The sequence below is a fragment of the Anser anser genome, assembly GCF_964211835.1.
Source record: "Anser anser genome assembly, chromosome: 4".
Classification (NCBI taxonomy): Eukaryota; Metazoa; Chordata; class Aves; order Anseriformes; family Anatidae; genus Anser; species Anser anser.
This window is the reverse complement of record NC_139724.1, coordinates 28369620-28390361: the sequence shown is the minus strand read 5'-3', so window position 1 is coordinate 28390361 and position 20742 is coordinate 28369620. Positions and strand designations below refer to the sequence as shown.

Genomic DNA, 20742 nt, shown 5'->3' with positions numbered 1-20742 from the left:
ATCTGTTAAAAGAGCATGTCAGCACTTTTTAGGAATACTCAGTAACTGCATTCATGGGGTGTGGGATTTTATTTTATTTTTTTCTTTCATGAATTCAGCATTCTTGACGTTAAGAAAAACAGACAAGACATTCAGCAGACGGTAAACGAACAGGAAGTCTGCATAGTGTTTTCTTGATGCAATAAAAGCATATATCGCAGAGAGGGCTGATAGGAGTCAGAATGGTGTGGTAAAAGTCCCATTGATGACTGGAAGCCCTGGCAAAAATTACCTTCATTCAGAGATCGTCAAAGGCTTCAGAAGGGAAATAAAGAAAAGGAAAATGATTGTGATGTTTATGAATGTTACTTGTCTCACAATAATTAGATAGGTACCAGAAAATTGGAAATAATAGACTGGGAAAGAGGAAGGAAGCTTTTATGTCAAATGATGGTTGTGCCCTTTTATGATGTGGTTGGGAAGAAAAGTGCATGCTGGGTGGACATTTCTTCTGGGTGTTGTATCAGGTCAGAGATTCCCAGAGACTTGCTCAGCAAAGAGTCAGTAAGGGATAAAATGGAAGGAGATGACAGGCCATTATGAACTGCCCTGTCTGTAATTATATGGTGGTCTTAGAACAGACACAGAAGTACTTGTTCTTTCTGTGTGAGTCCGTAGGAAGGTCTGGGGGAGCTGACAGGACTTTGAATTGGTAGTTTGAGATCTCTCTGGGCTCTTTGCTCCATCTGGTTGATTGCTTTGGTTATCTCAGTTCCTGGACTTACCCTCCACTCCCCTGTTGTTGCAGGAGACCGTTCACCAACACAGACTTCAGAAACAGTAGATTCTGTTGAGAGGCACCATTGTGGAAAAGTCTGGTTTTGGGCTGCCTACAAAGGTATTGGGCTGCTGTTGGGTATTCTTGGAGTGTGATTAATGGAAGAGTATTAAGAGTGTCCCGTAGGTAGCTCACAACTAGCTTGAATGGAGAGAATTAAAACACTAAGCGAGATGGTAACAATGCCTGCAGCTGTTTTGTCCCCAGATGTAGAGGTGGGGAAATAAGGAGAATGAGAAATGCTTCTTTCTGAAAATAAATATGTAGACCTGTTTGTTTGTTTGTTTGTTTTCTCATGGGATAATTCCCATGCCACTTATTTTAAAATAGCTATTTTAAAATAAATAGATTTTTTTTTTCCCCAAGAGAAAAGACAATGAGCAAATGAAGGGACTAGCAGTAATCATCTAACTGCTACCACTAACTGGTAGGACAGAAACGGAGAGGACCATGCCTGATGCTGGTCTCGGTTACCACAGGGCTTCATCTACTTTCTGTGACTCTTCCAATACCAGACAACAGAACAAGTGTGCAAACACCAGTTTATTGTCCTCAGGAGCAGCAGCCATTAAGTGTACTATAGACCTTCCAGGCTTTTGCTACATGAGAGCCGAAGAATAGGCCATGTCCTCTGCTGGACCTTACTCAAACCTGCTGACACAAGGTGAGCCTTTCTCCTCCTCACAAGATACTCTTGAAGCAGTATCTTATACAGTTCTTCTAAAATGGATAAAAGCAAGAATTGTTCAAATTCCTTATATCAAGCAACACATATCAATTGTTGCCCTAATAACCATTGACAGCTCTAGAAAAAATGAATAAATCAATATGAAAGAGTCCCAGAAACATCATGCAAACTGCAGCTACCATTTGGCTTGTGCCACAGCTGTGTGTATATAGCAGAATTATACTTTTTAATGGTATCACTTCTAATGTCAAAAGTTGTTCTGATAGAACAGTAGAGAGTTAAAGGAACTCATATTAAATGGATGAAAAGCTGGTTAAAAAATAAATCAGAAATAGTTGGATAAGGTATTGAATTATTAAGAGTAAAATGTAAAGAATAAGAAACATACTATTATTATATTTTGTGTGTCATAGAATTCTGTTTTTAATGCAGAAATACTCATTGGAGTGGAAGAACGTTTTCAAAAGCCATAGTCTCAGTAATGTTTCAGGTGACATAGAAATGGTGAAAGGTGTTGGAGAAAGTCCATACGATTACATTTCTTCATAAGAGGATCTCATTTGATGAACAAATGCAAAGTAATGTGACTATAAATGAAGATTGTAACATGCTCTTCAATGTGAATTAGAGAATCTTGCAGGTTTTAAAGATTATGTTAAATAAATTTTGAGTGCACTGATGTTACTAAATACTTACATAACAAACCTGAAAAGAAAGCCTGGAGACATAAGGTAAGGAGATGAAATTTTTCTCTGATTATAGCAATATAAATCCCAGCTGTCTTCAGAATAAAAGTTGAAAATCTTTGTTCCATTAAAATATTTTTCAAAGCAACCAGGAATGCTTTAAAATTTGAAAGACACTTGCCTTTAGAAGCTAAAATTTCAGCAGAGATTTGATCCTGGCATGCAATGCTTACCTGAGGAAGAGTTCTGTGCTGATATTTGACTCTTAACAGAAAATGACATAGTTGAAAGCTGGAGTTAGAGATATTCAGACTCAAAATGACATGCAAGTCATCAATGGTGACACTAGTCAATTTAATAATTTACTTAGGAATATTTACAGTTTTATCAACACTATTTTGAATCACTAAGAGTAGAAGGGCACAACATAGGACTGCTATAGCTTAAAACAATGCTTCAGAGTGCAGAGCCTACCAGATTGTGTTGTACACTCTGTAAAATATAGGAGGCTTGATGAGATGGATTGCATGTTCCTCTAATTTTAAGATTTCTGATTTTATGCAAGATGGCCAGATTGTCAGCCCTGAAGCATGAAAGTCCCTTTATCTGCACAGCAGGTACCACATGATAAGCACCAGTGCAAACATGCTCCCTGATAAGCCTGAAGCCTTCCTGTAGGACCCAGTTATATGGAAAAGAGGATGATTTCTTGAGAGGTGGCCATTTGGCAGGGGGATTAAAAGGTGGATGGACACCTAACAAAATCAAAGATACTGTCATTATTTGTAAAAGGAAATAATTTTACTAGGATTTAGACAGAGGACTAATTCATATAGCCACCAATAGTCAACAGATGGTAATTACTACTGGATACTAAAAGCTAGGTCAGATTTGAACCCAATGACCCAGAACTAAAATGCTCCATATGCCATCACTATGCCGTCTGGTATGCTCACTAGTCATGACCCTCCCACCCACTGAAATAAGGCCTTTCCCCGCAAGCGGGAAGCTTTAATATTCTCAGTTAGATGAAACAAACAGCCTTGACATTTCTGCTCTGCCGTTGGTTTTAGCTCTTGCTACATGCTGTTTATCACACTTTCATTTTAACCTTGGGGTGACAAGGGAAAACAAGACAAGACACTTTGTAGAGGAAAAAGAAAAAAAGGAAGGCATAGAAACAATAAAGACTCTTAAAACAGAAGCTCTCCCCCCATCCCAGTCACCCATAAACTAGAAGTTAAGGCTTAAGGCTTGCTTTTTTTTTTTTTTTCTCCTCCCCTCCCTCACAGTGGCCAGTCTTTTCCAAGCCCTGAGGTGTTAACCAATTGCTAGGTGATATCAATCTATTTGGGTGGTGCATATAATTACAAGTGGTTTGGTTAGTTTAGGCTGCAACTGTTTGAGTTTAATTAATTAAGTAAAATCTAATAAAAATCTAGCTGGATGGTGTTCATTAGCCACATAGTGATCAGCAAATACAGCTTGCTGTGTCTTGAAAATATCTGAGGATTGCTTACAATTAAGACATGAGGTCATTTCTGTCCTCTTCATCACTATGTTGTCCTGCATTTTTTAACACATACTTGCATACATACAAATCCATAGCATTCTCACATAGTAATTTTCTGCAGATTAAGAGTTTGATTGGAGAAGTTACTGAGAACTTGTTCGGGTCATAATTTACAGGAAGGGAAGTTTGCTGAGTGTAGGAGGTGAGCCATGCCTCAGCTGCTCTTTAGTTTCCTGACTGACAGAAGACAATCTCTGCTGCCTAATGTCACACGACATGGTTGTCAGAAGTCCTGGCCTAGGCTGAACAGTCACTATTGATTATGCCGCAGTACCAAAGCCATAAATTTATTAAGGCCTGTTTTGTGTCAAACTTCTCTGGAAACTGCTCTGAACTGTTATAATATTTATGATACGCCATACATAAGATTAAGAATTTCCTTGGTCAGAAACCACTCATCTTTTACTTTGCCTGCAGATGCAGGACTTACTTGGAATCAGATTTGCTGAATGCTAACTTTCTGGCAAATACATATGGAATCTTTTATACAATCATGTTTCCTCTACCTATTATTGTTAAAGAAATGCCTGCAAATGCATTAGGTTTCTTCGGGACATTGCTTCTTTCTATGATGGCTGCAGGGTAAGCACTTTCATTTTCATTACTATGTCCTTCTTCTTTATTCTGTAGCATAAGCCTCAAAAACTTGAAGAATGCTTGTTAGTAAGTATTTTATAACAGTGCTGCTGTATTTTGCGGTTCAACTATATGTGGAGTGTAGTAGGCATGTGTTAATGCTTTCCCTTATCTGTATGACAGTTGAACAGATAGCATGAAACCTTTTTCTTTTTGTATGGAACTAATAAAATACCAAATAAAAGGCAAATATCTGCATTTGGTAGTGAAACAGTATAATGCTGCATCAGCAGGTCTTATTTCAAAATTTAGAACAACAGAAACAATCCTAAATAAAACACTTTTAATATCCAATCAGTTTTAGATGATGCTAATAGAAGTAGAATAGCAAGCAAACCACAAATTCTGCATCTTTATATATTAGGAAGCCAACAATTGGATAGTAAGGCAAGTCCACAAATGCATCAAAAAGAACAAAAAAAAGGAGGAAAGCAAAATGAAACAAAACAAAAAATATTACCACAAGTAGTCTGGACAGCAAGATGCATAAAGACAAAGTTTCCAGCGATTTGAAATAATGATACACGGGCTGATATATAGTGAAAACTCAAAGATATTTGTGACTGTGTTCCTCTGCTGTCAGACTAAAAGGATGAAATTCAGGTGTCTTTTGGGGCTCACATTAAAGTGTATGATACTTGTACTTCTATTTGCTTTTTCCACCTAGAAAAATATTATTTACCCATATTGAATATCAGACAAATTTGACTAGCTAGTTAAAGGATGTAATTAAATATTTATTGGCTGAACAGTTTATATTTTTTCAAGCAATTTGTATTGCTAATACTATCAAGAAGGTCCCTGCTGTGAGGCTACTATGACATTTTTTTTTTTCCCCACCTGCCTCATGGTAAAATATCTGGGATAAAATCCTCACCCTATTGACATGTATTAAATATAATTTCTTTGGAGGATAGGGCTAAGGTTTTTCTTCTCTTTTCATCTGATAATTCTTTTTGTTTTATAATGTTCAATATTTAAGAATCTTTATAGCACTGTGTACTTAGCATGGAAAGGTCTTGCTGGGGTTACTTTTGTTGAAGAGAAGAAACTCCTGAATAAGACTGATTTATATCTATGACTATAATTCTTCACTGGTGTTTATCACAAGCAGTCTGAATACACCATCCTAATAACACAGCTCAGACAATATAATGATTATGTATAATTATGTGTTTTTGTATAAGGTTAGAGGCTGTTGAAACAAAGCACTTTTTTAGCAGAGCTATTTGCACCTTTCTTCTGTTAGAATAGTTAAGGATTGTTCCCATCAATCGTTAATCAAATTCAGTTTTTAGAGCCTTAAGTGCTCCTCCTGCTATCTGTGGCATCACCTAGTATCTTGTTATATGTCTTGGGGCTAATGTCTCAAGCAAGAAAATTGTCAACAGCAAACATGAGCCAAAAAGACTTAAAAGCAATAAAATAAAAGGTTTAATTCTTTGAAGGAAGTTTAAACATACAGTCACTCAGGAAAGAATAGAGTAATTAGAAAAAGCGTATATACATATACGTATATATAAACCTTATATTTGTCACTTTGAGTGACACATAAAAGAAATTATACAGAGACTTTTCCACCTCTTCTGCCTTTTTTCTTCCTTTCTTTTCTATTTTCTATTATTATTATTTTTTTTTTTTGCAAACTAACCTTTTAACTAACATTAAATCAATTAATAAGAACATGAAAGTAATTGTTCTCTATCTGAGTACCCAAACACCAATTCATGCACACAAGACTTGGCTGTCAATCAGCACGACTAACACACTAATGGATATCATGTCTAATCTTCATGCACTACAGCTGGGTCAAGTGCTTGGGCACAAATTGATGGTTAGGCTAGTGCTGGATTTCCAGTCCACAACTGATGTCTTAATTCCTCATTCAGACTGTGTCTGAAAGATAATTACTCTTTCACATGTCAGTTCATTCCAAAGCTGTCCTGAATTCTGAGAATGGAGCAAACAGACAGAGAAAAAGGAGGGGGGCTTGGGGGATGCCATGGCTACTCTGAAAATGCAAAGGTGCTGAGCTGAAATTGGGCATTCACAATGGAAAATATATGAACAGAGAATAATTAAGGATGGCGTTTTGGGGTTACAACTGTGGAGTGTCTGTTCTAACCAAAATAAAATTAAATTAAAGCTGAAAGAAACAGCTGCACATTAAGCCCTATTTAATATTGATGCTAACTGAAGTATGGATTTGAGTGAACTTCTTCCTCAAGGTTTTTTCCTTGTATCACTGCCTTATTGTATAATAAAAAGGATTTCTCATTAGACAAGTACAGAGATCACTCATATATGCTTCTTCACAGTATTTTGAGAAGGATTTTTTTTCCCCTTATAGGCCTCTTTTGGTGATGCCAAAAATTCAGAAGGACTTTGCCGAAAATGAAAGTATAGTCCCTATGAGGGAAAAATCCATAGGGTTTAAGTGGGAAAATGAATCTCTATAGTTTACTTCTAAAGTATTATGTGTAAGTAAAGAATTATGTTAAAAATGCTTTTAGTCAAAGCTGTTTTCTAAGGCATATTGATTTATTCCACATATATTAGCTTATTTATTGAGACACTGTTCTGTTTCAATTATTCAATTATTAGTATACATAGATGGTGAGGAAAGCTGTCCTGGCAGCTTTTCTTATTGGAAATCTGATATCTGGTTTGCTTAGAAGAAATATTTTCTCCAGTAGTTACTTGGTTACTGAGTGGAGTGTATTTAAACCAGATATTGTTTATAAGAGATCTGCACATCCTCCCTGAAAGAAACTAAACAAAAAACACCTCTTGCTGAACGTTATAGTGAAGTTTCCTGATTACTGCGGCAATAGGAGAGGAAATGCTGTTTCCACTTCACTTACTTCCAGACTTCCTGGAACATTACTTTGCCTGGTGCTACTCTTTGATCACGACATAATCATCCTTAACAACTTTTTTTCTTTCACAAATTAATTCTGAGAGTTGCCTGCAGACAAAGCCAGTAACACTTGATCACTAAGGTAAAAATACTAGCTTCTTCAATTTTGTTTAACTATGGCTAAACTCTTACAGGTCTGTCTGAGTGAAAAAAGAAATTAAGGTTTGGTTCATATAGTTTTCTTTCAAGAATATAGGTGTTTTTGAATTAACCTAGAATATTAAGCAATTGAAAGGATAGTGTAGTCTATATTTTATGAATGTATTAATCATAATACAAAGGGAGACTATAAAAGCTTACACAGCTTAGTGTCCTAGAAAATCCAGGAACATGATTAGATATACAGACCCATGAGTCCTTTTTTTTGACATCTAGAAAATGGTTCATTTTCTTTTTTAATCATTCCTATGTCTAGCAAAAACATTTTACAGCAATTTTTCTAACTGAAATATAGATATTTCCTGTTGAAATTGTTGCTGTCTGCATAACGGTTTGATTTATCATAAGGCATATTCAAGTGAGAGATACAATGAAAAAATGGTATTTTCTATGGATTTTACAGATAATTTAATGGATTTTTAAAAAGATTTTATTTGAATTTATTGATATTGTTATGTTAGTTGATATTATTTATGGTTTTCCTCATATTCTTCTCATGCTAATATTGTCTGCAGCACAGTTTCAGGTTTGATGTAGATTTCTTTGACTAATGACCTTTATAATGATGATGACTTAACTGTATCTACTCTAGCAGTTGTGTTTAGATTAAGGTTTAGATTAAGTTGTGTTTAGATTGTGTTTAGATCTTTAAAAATAGCCTACTGATCGGCTCCGCTACCCAAGCTTTGCTTATACACCTGGGAGAGGTGGTGGACAGCACAAGTTAGGTACCTTTCAAAGCAAAATACAGCAGAAGTGCTTGAAGGGCAAACCCAGCACACTATGAAAGCTAATGAGTATTCAATTCGTAACACCAGCCAGATCCCAAATGTGCATACTGAAATGCACATTTCTCTTACTTTTCAGATCCAATCCAGGTGAATCACAGAATCACAGAATCGTCTAGGTTGGAAGAGACCTCCAAGATCACCTAGTCCAATCTCTGTCCTAACACTAACAAGTCCTCCACTAAACCATATCACTAAGGGCTACATCTAAACGTCTTTTAAAGATCTCCAGGGATGGCGACTCAACCACCTCCCTGGGCAGACCATTCCAATGCCTAACAACCCTTTCAGTAAAGAAGTTCTTCCTAACATCCAACCTAAACCTCCCCTGGCGCACCTTTAGCCCATTCCCCCTCGTCCTGTCACCAGGCACGTGGGAGAATAGACCAACCCCCACCTCTCTACAGCCTCCTTTAAGGTACCTATAGAGAGTGATGAGGTCTCCCCTGAGCCTCCTCTTCTCCAGGCTAAGCAACCCCAGCTCCCTCAGCTGCTCCTCGTAAGACTTGTTCTCCAGACCCCTCACCAGCTTCGTTGCCCTTCTCTGGACTCTCTCGAGCACCTCCATGTCCTTCTTGTAGCGAGGGGCCCAAAACCGAACACAGTACTCAAGGTGCGGCCTCACCAGAGCCGAGTACAGGGGGGACAATCACTTCCCTAGACCTGCTGGCCACACTGCTTCTTATACAAGCCAGGATGCTGTTGGCCTTCTTGGCCACCTGAGCACACTGCTGGCTCATATTCAGCTGCCTATCAACCAGTACTCCCAGGTCCTTCTCTGCCAGGCAGCTTTCCAACCACTCATCTCCCAGCCTGTAGCTCTGCTTGGGGTTGTTGTGCCCCAGATGCAGGACCCGGCACTTGGCCTTGTTGAACTTCATACAGTTGACCTCAGCCCATCGCTCCAGCCTATCCAGATCCTCCTGCAGAGCCTTCCTGCCCTTGAGCAGATTGACACACGCACCTAACTTGGTGTCATCTGCAAACTTACTGAGGGTGCACTCAATCCCCTCATCCAGGTCATCGATAAAGATATTAAAGAGGACCGGCCCCAGCACTGAGCCCTGGGGGACTCCACTAGTAACCGGCCTCCAACTGGATTTGGCTCCATTCACCACAACTCTTTGGGCGCGGCCATCCAGCCAGTTTTTAACCCAACGAAGCGTATGCCAGTCCAAGCCACGAGCACCCAGTTTCTTGAGGAGAATGTTGTGGGAAACAGTGTCAAAAGCCTTACTGAAGTCAAGGTAGACCACAGCCACAGCCTTCCCCTCATCCACCAAGTGCGTCACTTGGTCATAGAAGGAGATCAGGTTCGTCAAGCAGGACCTACCTTTCATAAACCCATGCTGACTGGGCCTGATCGCCTGGTTGCCCTGCAAGTGCTGCGTGATGACACTCAAGATAATCTGCTCCATGAGCTTCCCTGGCACTGAGGTCAAGCTAACAGGCCTATAGTTCCCCGAGGTGAGCTACAACTCTTATTAATGTGACGTGTTTTTTGCTGGCATGTCAAAAGTGTGCGCAGGCTAGTGTTGCCAAGTGAGAGAAGGAAAGATATCAAATATTAGAAGGTGTGTGAAAAAAATAATATTAAAAATATACATCTATTCCCACACTAGCAGAAGTAACAGTATAAACAATTATTTGAAATTTAGCCTAAACAACATTGGACTAAAGTAATGGAAATCATTATGACAATGCTGTGGGTTTACACTAATGGTAGGGTAGGCTGTGGATTTTTTTGTGAAAGTCAAGTAGATTTTGGACTAAAAAAGGTCAAGAAATATTGTCCTCGAAGGTACTTCTGGAGAAGTGTCCCATCTTTGCCTGTTTAACTTGACTGCAAAATCACTGTGATGATTATTAAAAATGACTCTGGCTGAATTTATTGGGAGAGTGAGACAGTATCTGGGTGGGAACAAGCTCTGGGTTTGATGAGAGTGAAGGTTAACTGCCTGAGGGTCATAGTACTTTTCAGTAAAGTTGGTACACTGAAGAAGAAAAAAAAAAAACAACACACAACAACAACCACCACCACCACCAGAAGAGGCCACAGAATTTTTATAAACTCCCATGACTGAGAAAATGAACATGCTGTTGTAGTACTGGTTCAGAGCATGTGTGTCACCACATGACAACTTGTCTAGTATGTGAGAAAACTTTGCTATTCACAATTGGTGAAACAGTGCAAGTTTCCTATAAAAATCAACTTTGTAGCAAATATTCTGGTAATGCTGATAGAAGAATATACCCACTTACAGAAAGAATAGAAGCTTTTCTATAAGGCCCACAGATAAAGTTTTCTACAGTTCATAGAGGAATTGGAAATGTTTCTTATATGCTGTCCTGTCAGCAGAATCTTGCTGCCTCCTTCCTCCTTGTGCAATACCAGCGTGCTAACAATTAACGATACTTTGATTTAATTAAGTTAATGTAATTAACGAATGTTGAAGCATTCAGTGTTACTGCATCATCAAATATGTTGTTTTAACAATTTGTTTAACAATGTGTTTGTGGCTTTGGGGGAAACTGCATTCTGATTTGTGTTTAATTTTCCACCTACAGTTAGATACATTTAAAGACCTAATGAAGCTAAGAAACAAATGAAGGAATGTAAGGTATTTTTTTTTCCGTTTTTGCATTTTACTTCCTTTGATTTTTTAATTAAATCTTCTAGAACTGGTTCCAGATTTTTAAACATTTTATCAAAATTTTACAAACCCAATAAATGAGTATGAGACAACAAGAATTCTCACTAAGATAGAGTACTCTCATGATAGGAGAGGTTGGTAGGCTAGGACCTATATGGAAACACTTTGTCCTACAGCAAATGCACTTATTTTAGGTAATAGATGGGATCCAGCTTCTTTCTGCCCACCTGCTAAATCACTATGTCTCAGCATACTGATATGTAGTGGAGTATTTATTTGCCACTTTTCTTAACCACTTCATAGAAAATAATCTGGGTTAGCATAAAGCACCTGTTTAAATTGTGAAGACTAACCTGAATGATTGTGATGGGGAAAATCTGGAAACACGCAAGTGTAGAATGCCAGCTCCAACGGAGATAGCTGGTAGACCAGCTAGAGAGGAATGACAATAATTGGACTGGACATTATATTTTCCTATAGAAAGTAAAAATTTAAATCTTAGAATGAAATATTTAGCACGGGATTTGTCTGTTTTGGTGATATCCAAATAGTTTTTATTATTTGTAACATATATGTCTTATACTGTAGCTGCACGTTTTATACTGTAGCTCTTATACCGTGAGAATAATTAGGCTAGGGGATCTGTTACTTAATGGAATAGGAGTATATAGCTGTGCTTTAATGAGTCAAAAATGTTTTTCTGTATAGGAAATCCAGTACCTTTGGAAATCTATTATAAGCCATTCCTATGTTCTTTTCCTCAAATGACCTTTTTACAGGTAAATGCACTTGAGAGTAACAATGAGGTCAAATAAGTGCTAGAAGCAAAAATCCATCGGTTGTGATTCTGCCACTACTTGCAATTTGCTGTGTCAAATTCAGTGAGTTATTCATCTGTGCTTGAAATCACCCATCCTTAGCACAGAGATAAGAAAACATACAACATCTAACTAATGGAAATATTCTGATTTGTAATTAATTGTTTGTGCAGTTCTTTCAAGAGAAAAATTGCTTCTGTATAAAACTCCAAGAGCCTATCCTGACCTAGAATTATTCAGACACACTTAGAGGATTACTTTCAATGTACATCAAATTATAAGGATAAGATGTTCCTATTCCAAAAAAACTTTAAGGTTGTGACTATTTTTGGATATAGACAAGTTACAATCAATAATATTCTGTGTTTCTCTTATTTCAAAATGAGTTGTGATCAGCTATTTATATTCAGAAATATTTATGAATTAAAAGAAAAAAAAAGTCCTTGACAGTGATATGATCAAATTCTATTCTAAGTGACTTCATTAAGCTCTCTGGAATTAGACATTTATAAACAGCAGAAATAAGTCTTTTTTTTTGTTTGTTTGTTTTCAAAAAAAACATTACTAAACAGTGACTGAAGAGTCTTCTAAACGTTTCTCTGTGATATATAGTTGTATACACTGTGCTATGATTACTAAAATATTTCAAGCATAACCAGTTAATCTGTCATTACATTTATCTTTCAAAGTCCTTTCCTGACAAAGAGGTGTCAGCAGGCTTATTAGAACATTATCCTCATTAAATAATTCAAAAAGTCAGTAGTTATGCATGATTCAGATTTCCTTCCTCTCTCTGCATTTTAGTATACTTACAAATTTGTGTGAGGAAACCTGTGGCTTTTATCTCCCAAATTCAGGTGTGGAATGAAAAGTTTCTAGTTCTTCCTGGTAACCAGCCAGGTATTTAGGAAAACAGAAACTATGAGCAGCTCTTCAACCTGGGCTCTTCTACAGTCTGGTAGCAGTGTTTTCTTCAGAAGCTGATGACATTCTAGTCACTGGAACCTCAATATTGTGAAGAATGGTAATATTTAGAGGACTTCTATTCTGTGATACATACAAATGAAAATTATGTGTGTTTATTATTTCTGGAACACATTTCCAGCTTTTGTTTTGTTGATACTTCTATCCAGCTTTAATATTGCAATCTTTATTAATTACTTCTAATGAAGTTTCATTTCACACCATGAAAAACTGGTTTCTCAATTGTAGTTAGAATTAAAATAGGATATATATATTTTTTTGCAATAAGTGGAAAAGAATATTTCCGTAAACAGAATGAAACAGAGATACATCATTTAAATTCAAATTCATTATTTTGTTACAACTTTGTTTACAAACTATGAACCTGCCATTAGAAGTCTTCTTTTCTGTGCTTTTTGTTGAAAAAGGATAACATTTTTTTCTCTGAAGAGTACAGGTCCTTGTCCTGTAGGTTCTTATTTAGCCTGAACATCTTTAAGTTTTGAGACTGGGGCTACATGTGCTTTGCAGAGTGTCTTGAGAATAAACTGACTTTTAGGGTTAGACACAAACATACTCTTTTCCAAAAGTTTCAGAGGAGGTCACATTTGTCCTTGGCAGCCTCTGATTGAACTGGGTATATTTTAAAGAACATTCCTGGAATCTAATGGGCATTGGTCTTCAGGAAAAGGAAAGTCTCCAGCACTACCATTCTAAGAAAAAATAAAGTGTATAAATGGTGATAACAGGTATCAATATTATTATACACCATTTCTTTAGCTCAGTACATAGCTGTCTTTCATAACTTCTTTTGTAGCATGCTTTTATGTTTATATATACACATACATATATATAGGTTATCTTAATAACCTATAAATAGCCCATAAATAACATGTAAGGCTATAAATAACATGTATGAAAACATCTCACATTCTGTGTAGTGAAGTGAAATATTACATAAACATATTAGCCATTGTGCTGAGTGCTGTAATTCACTAAACAGTACAAGTAAAACACTTTTCACAGAGCTCATATTTCATATACTTTAGTAATTCATTTAGAAACCCAGGCTGTATCCATTCAGAACTTATATATGTTTCAGAAAGCTCTGCTACAAAATGCTTTGTACTCTTAGGAACATTGATCTCTGGTCATAATCTTAAGCTTCAGTTCCTTCTGTTTCTGGTTATTTTCCAGGGAGAACTGTACTATACCAGAAGGAGATAACCTCTGAATTATTGTCAGTACACTCTGTCTTGTGAAACTGATTGTAATGTCTTGGGCTGTATGATATTAACTATGAATGGTTGCCTTTTCCTACATCCATCACTGATTTATGTTAATCTAATTCATTGTTTTGCACAGCAGAGTATTTTAAGATATTCCCTTATGATGAGTTAGAATATATAAAGCATACTCTACCATTGTTGGTCTCCTGAAAGCCTTTTCAGTGATAAATTGAACATTATATCATATCTCAGTAGAGCTAATCTCAGCTTTGCAATCACCAGTGCTTCAGTTTATCATTTGTCTATTTTGTACTACAGTGATTTAGGCCCTAGGACATTCTTCCATTCTTTGTTAACACTTGTAAAGAGTGTACAGAGCATGATTCAGCTGAAGAGTCTCCTACATGCTTATTTTGAGACCTTATAATTTCAAACTGGCAAGTTCTCTAGGTTTGCTGCATGTTTTCTGCCCCCACTCCCTCCAATTTATACTCCATTTAGAAAACAACTGTTTAACGGAAAATAATAATAATGAAAAAGTAAAGGGACTTCTAATAATTATTTGCTAGCTATAAGATTAAATTTAATTGAAATATATTATTGTTCTAGGACAACGATCTGAAACAGTTTGGAAATGGTGAGTAATGCATTCTTTTTTCCTGACTGATTTGAATCCTGGGCTTTGAAATGCAAATCTGATTTTATAATTGTGGTAGAGGCAAAATCAGGTGGATTTGGTACAACAGTGTGAATGAAGCTGGGCTGTTGGGCAAGTAATGAAATGTGTTCCCTTTTCAACAGTGCTTGATGTTCATTTCTGCCATCCTTGTAGTTTGGCAGCTGTCTCTGGACTACAAGTCCTTAGGCAGTGGTTATATGGAGAATGAGTTTATCTATTGCTGTAGGCTTGTGCAAAATGGAGGGAAAGGTATAAGGTGCATTTGAGGGTGCTCCTCCCTCTAAAAGATTTTCCTTAATGTTTAGGAGAAGGAAACCTGTCTATTATTATATGGCTAGAAGGACAGTTCTCTCTTCATCTCTGGGACAAATGGGATGGTCACATCAGCACTGGTTTGCAAGGAACAAGTGGCACAAGAGCACAAATGTAAGAAAAAAACGTAAAATTCTTCTCAGAAAATATTTACAGGTTCCTTAGTATATATGTCAGACCAAGTTTACATTAGCATATTCTTGAATCACATGTCATTTTTGTCTGTCTGAACCTTGAACTAGCTCCTTGTTCATTGGTGCTGCCAGTTAATCCTTATGGTTCCTCATAAAGCAGCAACCAGAATCCCCAGTCATCATCAAATTAAATATGGGCATTCTCTTCATCAGAGGGTTTATATTTCCTTTTGATATCAAGACAAAGATGATCACTGGCACACGATGCTTATACAGACTCTGGCAGAGGCTGTAAAGGTCAGTGGAACACAATGACTGGTACAAAAAAAGAGTATGCAACAGAAAGCATTTATAGCTTTATTCTAAGGATGAACAGATAGTAAAATATTGTCATTTTCTTCCTCGTTACCATGGCTATGTGGAAAACGTAGGACTCGTTGTCTCCTGCCTACTTAAATATACAGCTAGGTTTAATTGAGCAACACAGTGCTCAAATATTCAAAGTGCTCAATATTAAATTGTCCAATTTCAGCCATTGCAAATGGAGGATTCTGCTGTCCATATGAATTGTAAAGAGGACTGTCCTTTAGGATATGTGAGCAGGAACCAGTAGCTGTAACAGTTTTGTTCATTATCAGTTGCCGCTGGGTAGCAGTCAAAAGAGACTAGCATGCCAGAATGGATGTATTCTGCACTGATCTTTTGATTTTTTCACACTTTGGGCATTTCAGAATACTTCTTCAAATGCCATGAAAATTGGATTTTGCTGTTGCACTAAAGTGAACTCAGTAGTGCAGCTGCTGAGGGAGAAAATACATACTTTATATTTGCTCTGAAGCTAATGATAACTGATAATATTTCCAAACGACTATCTGTCAGCCTTGAAAAAGCAGAATGACATATATACCAGTCTCCTTAACTTCTGGTTAACGTATCTGCAGTTAGGAACTTCCCTACACTAGATGTTGTCCCCTGGGAAAATTGGATCTGAAAAATTTCTCATTCCACATCAGGAAATTAACAGATTTTTTCCACTGAACCTTCTCCTCCTCTCTTGCCCTCAGAAAAATTACAACAAAACAAAGCAACACCACCACCACAAACAACAACCAACCAAACAAACAACAAAAACAACAAAAACAGATAAAGCTCAGAAAGGAGAAAGAGAAAGCAAATCATCACTCCTTTCCTATGTTTTCATTGGGCTACTTCTTTTCTCACCCTCCAGTTAAGTTGTAAAGTAGAAAACATAGTGGGTTAACGAAAATCAGTTTAGGAGTCACTGCCCATGAAATTCATCATAATATGTCTTAGGCCTATTTCTTGTATCCATGTCATAGTGATGCTACCTACTCAGTTGATGTGGTGGTGCAATTATTCTCTTCTGTTTGTCTGTGCCGAGAGCTTGTTGCAGAAAGTAGGCCACCCAAAGTACTCTTTAGGATGATGGCATCCTCTGCCTCTTTGAGCCAGTTCTGCACATGGGAAGATAACTACAGTGCCTGTTTCAGAAATATCTGTCCCCTTTCAAATCACAGCTGTAGCTGTCATCATTTTGACAGAAAAGGTGAAATATTTATCAAATGGAAACACACCATTGGTGTTGGTTACAAGATAAGAATACCATTCAAAATATTTGTATAAATGTTATCTTATACTAATAAACCTTTACATTATACAACTTAGAAATATCCTTTCTAAGGTAATATACCTTCTTTTATTAGATTCCTCACACTGCTCCAAATATGCTCTTTTTTTTCTTTTTTTTTCTTTCTGGTTTTCCTGTGGAGGCAAAACTGAGTATGGTGAACAAAAATGTGCATTTACTTATTATCCACCTGAGTTGTTAGGTCCCACACATTTAATATTCATATTATTTAAAAATCTTATCTTCCCAGGTTTCTTTACTTTTCTGAGGGAATTTTTGGGTTCTAAGACTGTCTACACAGTTATTGTTGAATATACATGACTAGGTCTCAGATGTTTAGCAAATTCCCTTAAAAATTAGTCCAGGTACATTTGTGTGTAATTACAATCCTGTGTTCCAGTTATGAAATAAGCTGACATAATAAAATGAATGAGTGAAGGTCTATCACATCTTACTAGAATGTTAAACACATTAATAACGATAATTTATAGTACAGCATAACTAATGCTTAGCATAAATTGCCATCTAAAGCCTTTACAAAGTAGCATGGTAACCACCATTAACTACCAGTATGCTTCAGCCTGTACTTGATGTTTAGATGTGGTAAACCTGCAATTTTGCATCCACATTAGTATTTGTTTTTGTCTACATTCCTGTTAGTTGAAACTTTGCCTTGCACATTTTTCTGTTCTTTGCCTTGCAAATGGGTAGGTTAAAAAAAAAATACCGTCTATTCAGTTTCTTATAGTACTCATCATTATTCTGATTGAAATATCGTGAAAGCATTGAATTCTGACATTTGTTTAGTTAACTATGTGAACAATGAAAATGCAGTTCTTAATGTAGAAAATAAATGATTCATTTTTTTCAGTATTTGTACCATGTCATTGCATCTTACTGTAAAACAGACAAACTATAAAAGCTAGTGGATCATATAATTATAGTTGAAATACAATAGGGGAAAAAAAAAGGAACATATTTAAATGCCCTTTTTCAGATGAATAGCTCAGCAATGTACACTATGTAGGCAGTAGCTGTGCTGAATGCAGCAAATTCTGAGTTCGGTGTAGTGCTAAAACAAATGATTCAAGTAACAATGAAGGTGAAAGCTCTTTCATAAGTACATTACATAATCAGATAAATCCAGATGTAACAGTCTTAACTACCATGACATCTTAATTTCAATTAAATTCTAAATTCTGTTATGTAGAAGTCCAGAGATGTATGTAGTATCTGATTCTAAAGTATCTGACTAGTGAAGCTGGACATGAATTCTTAACAAAGTATTTTACTTCTTTTTAATTAGAAAAAATACCAAGCAGTCAAGAGGCTTCATTCATCCTGCATTTTAGAAAGCTTGGTCAAAAGACCTGGAAAGGCAGGGATGCTATACTGTTAGAAAGCATTGACACAAGTATTTGTAGTTGAGTTAGAATTGGCTATACCCTGGGAAATCTTTCAGGAGCCCAGTGGATTCTTCCTTCAGCTTCTACTGCAGCTGATAAATTTGGGTAAAAAGATTCTAACTGATTCTGCACAAACAGGATAATGTCACTACTGCAGTCCTGTAGATAACGCTAGTCTCTCGAATTAATTGTTTTAAGACCAGGAGGGGATAGATATTACTCCAATAATGTAACTCCAATAATGTAACTCCAACAATAAATCTTATTTATTTTTTGGTGCTGGTTATTATCCAGAATACTGGGGGGATGTGCAGGGAGCAACTTGCTAAATGCATATTTGTGCTGCAGGAAAGGGTAAGTAGGTTGGGAGTGGTACGTTGACATGTAACTCAGAGAAGAAACGAATCAATAATTTAAGATAAGGAAGTTTAAGTTACCAGGAATGGTGAGTAAATTATACAGTACATAACCATTTAGAAGTCATACCTGACAGAAATACCAGAAAAGCTGGCAGCTGTCTTAAGAAACCTGTTTCTAATGACCACTTTGCAGTCACATAGACCGTGTAAAATAATAGCTATATTTGCATCAACCTTTAGTTGCTGGAACCATGTTGCAGTCAATATTTTTTCATAACCAGGTAGTTTATATTTTAGAGCTTTTAAGAGTTTTATACTACAGAACACAAAGTAGTGTAAAACAAAGGAAAATTTATGTATCAAATTCTGTATATTATGTTCTTAATGGAGAATAGACTTTCTGATTTGAATGCTTAGGTTTGCTGTTTATTCAGTAAAATGTTGATTTTTCTAAAATGTTTGATTTTTCTTTGAGCCTTGAAAATATTTTAGAGCACAGACTGACAAAATATATTCCAAGTAATGTCCATTTCCAGTTTTACTCTACAAAGAAGCTTTCCATCATTCACATCAAATACATTAAATCACCTTGTCAAGGACCTGTTTAATTATACACTCAGAAAGAACTTCGGAAACTGTAATTCAGATGTTCTCTCTATATATATGGAAGTTAATATCCATAGTATTTTTTTTTTCCAGAAAGCCAACTTTTTTTGAGAGATAGTTATCTAAACAGAGAAAATATTATCAAACAAAGCAGTTGAACTTTGAGAGGAAACATAGTTAAAGCTTAGTTTGTGACAATAAACTGTGATACTCTGACACTTAGATGCAACAGTGAATGAGGCTTCTCAAAAATATCTGTGACAGAGGCCAGATCCTGATTTTAGGGACTTGGACACAAAACACGATAATTTCATGCCCAGAGAAATATGCACTTCTTAATTCTCTGGAATGTTCTTGTAAAATTCACTGGACATGGAAATGAACGTATCTATTGGTAACCTTATATTTCGCTTGATACTCACTTCCTAGAAGATTTTTCCTTCTGCTTTAGGTAATTATCTTCAATGTGCACTGTTTTACTACCTCTCAGGTTTTAGATAGCTAAAATAACTTGGTTATTTTAAAAAAATACCTTGGTTACAATTGCTTACATTTAACACCATTTTACTTCAGTGAAGACATGTACCAATCACCAGGCAAGACAGGCTTCTAACGTGCATCTTTCTGGACATAGTTAGCTACCTCAAGATGTGGTTAATATGCTGTAAAAACTGCAGAGAGGTTATTTGTTAAGTTATTTCTGATCAGTCTTGAAAGCACTGCCATAAAAGCAAGTATATGGAAGGAGGTGACTGTCATTGTATATACTTAGTATAGCAGTAAAAAATGAAACCATACGGATATCCACGTGTATGTATTTCGTCACATAAATGAAAGCAGATACTTGTGAAAGTAGTCATTTTGAAATTATTTTTTTCACTATGCATTTTGTAAGGAAAATTGCCTACTAGATAAGGACATATATCCAGACCACAATCTTTGCAGAATAATGCCTAAGCAGCTTAAATTACATCGGGGTGTTCACCACACATGACAGGCTAAGGATAGATGTCCTCAAACATTATTTTAGTACTTATCATTTGTATGTAAGTACTGTCATGCTTTTTGTGTCATTTATAGAATTACAATTTTCAGCTAACTTCATCTTGTAGAAACCATAAATTGATGGTAAACAGAATGTCACTGTTATTTGTGTCAAAGACATCACATCTTAGCTGGAAGCCTAGCAAGAATATTCAGGAGAGTAAATAATATCGTGTATCAATATTAACTGTTTCTAAATTTTCCTTTTCCCTTTAATCTCCACTGCAATTTGCATCCACCTTCAACTCAGCAAACACAGGTTTTCCTTTTGAATGGATATCACTAAAAAGCAATAAAGAATGTGCAAATCTGTTGCACTCAACTGTCTGAGCTTCTTTGAGTGTGAGAATAAGAACAATTGTTATTACTCCAGTTGTTGTACTGGCAGCACAATGTTTATTTTAGCTAAGGGAAACTGACTTATGGAAAAATACTTAAGAGGGAATTTGTTCTATACATCTTCTCCGTAACATCTGTATTTTCTCACTACCCTTCTAGCCCTCATTTAAGATGTATGAAATGTAATAAGAGTTTTCTGGATTAAAAAGTAGGCATAGATAAATCTGTTCTAAATATAAGATTATAAAAGTCTTTTGTCAACTGTGAATTAAGCCAATTCCTTT

General features: G+C 36.3%; 1 long non-coding RNA gene across 2 annotated transcripts in view; it reads left to right on the top strand.

Annotated features, from left to right (window-relative positions):
• LOC310898695 overlaps nucleotides 1-20742 on the top strand; it is an 86170-nt gene that overhangs the window by 15401 nt on the left and 50027 nt on the right. The window contains exons 4-11 of one of the 2 annotated variants that reach the window (XR_014583549.1): nucleotides 788-877; nucleotides 1297-1481; nucleotides 1938-4346; nucleotides 8347-9734; nucleotides 10836-10888; nucleotides 12597-12763; nucleotides 14541-14568; nucleotides 14916-15036. The exons of the other annotated variant lie outside the window; for it this stretch is intronic. This is a non-coding gene — a long non-coding RNA (uncharacterized lncRNA). The remainder of the gene's footprint in view (nucleotides 1-787; nucleotides 878-1296; nucleotides 1482-1937; nucleotides 4347-8346; nucleotides 9735-10835; nucleotides 10889-12596; nucleotides 12764-14540; nucleotides 14569-14915; nucleotides 15037-20742) is intronic. 2 annotated transcript variants of the gene reach the window in all.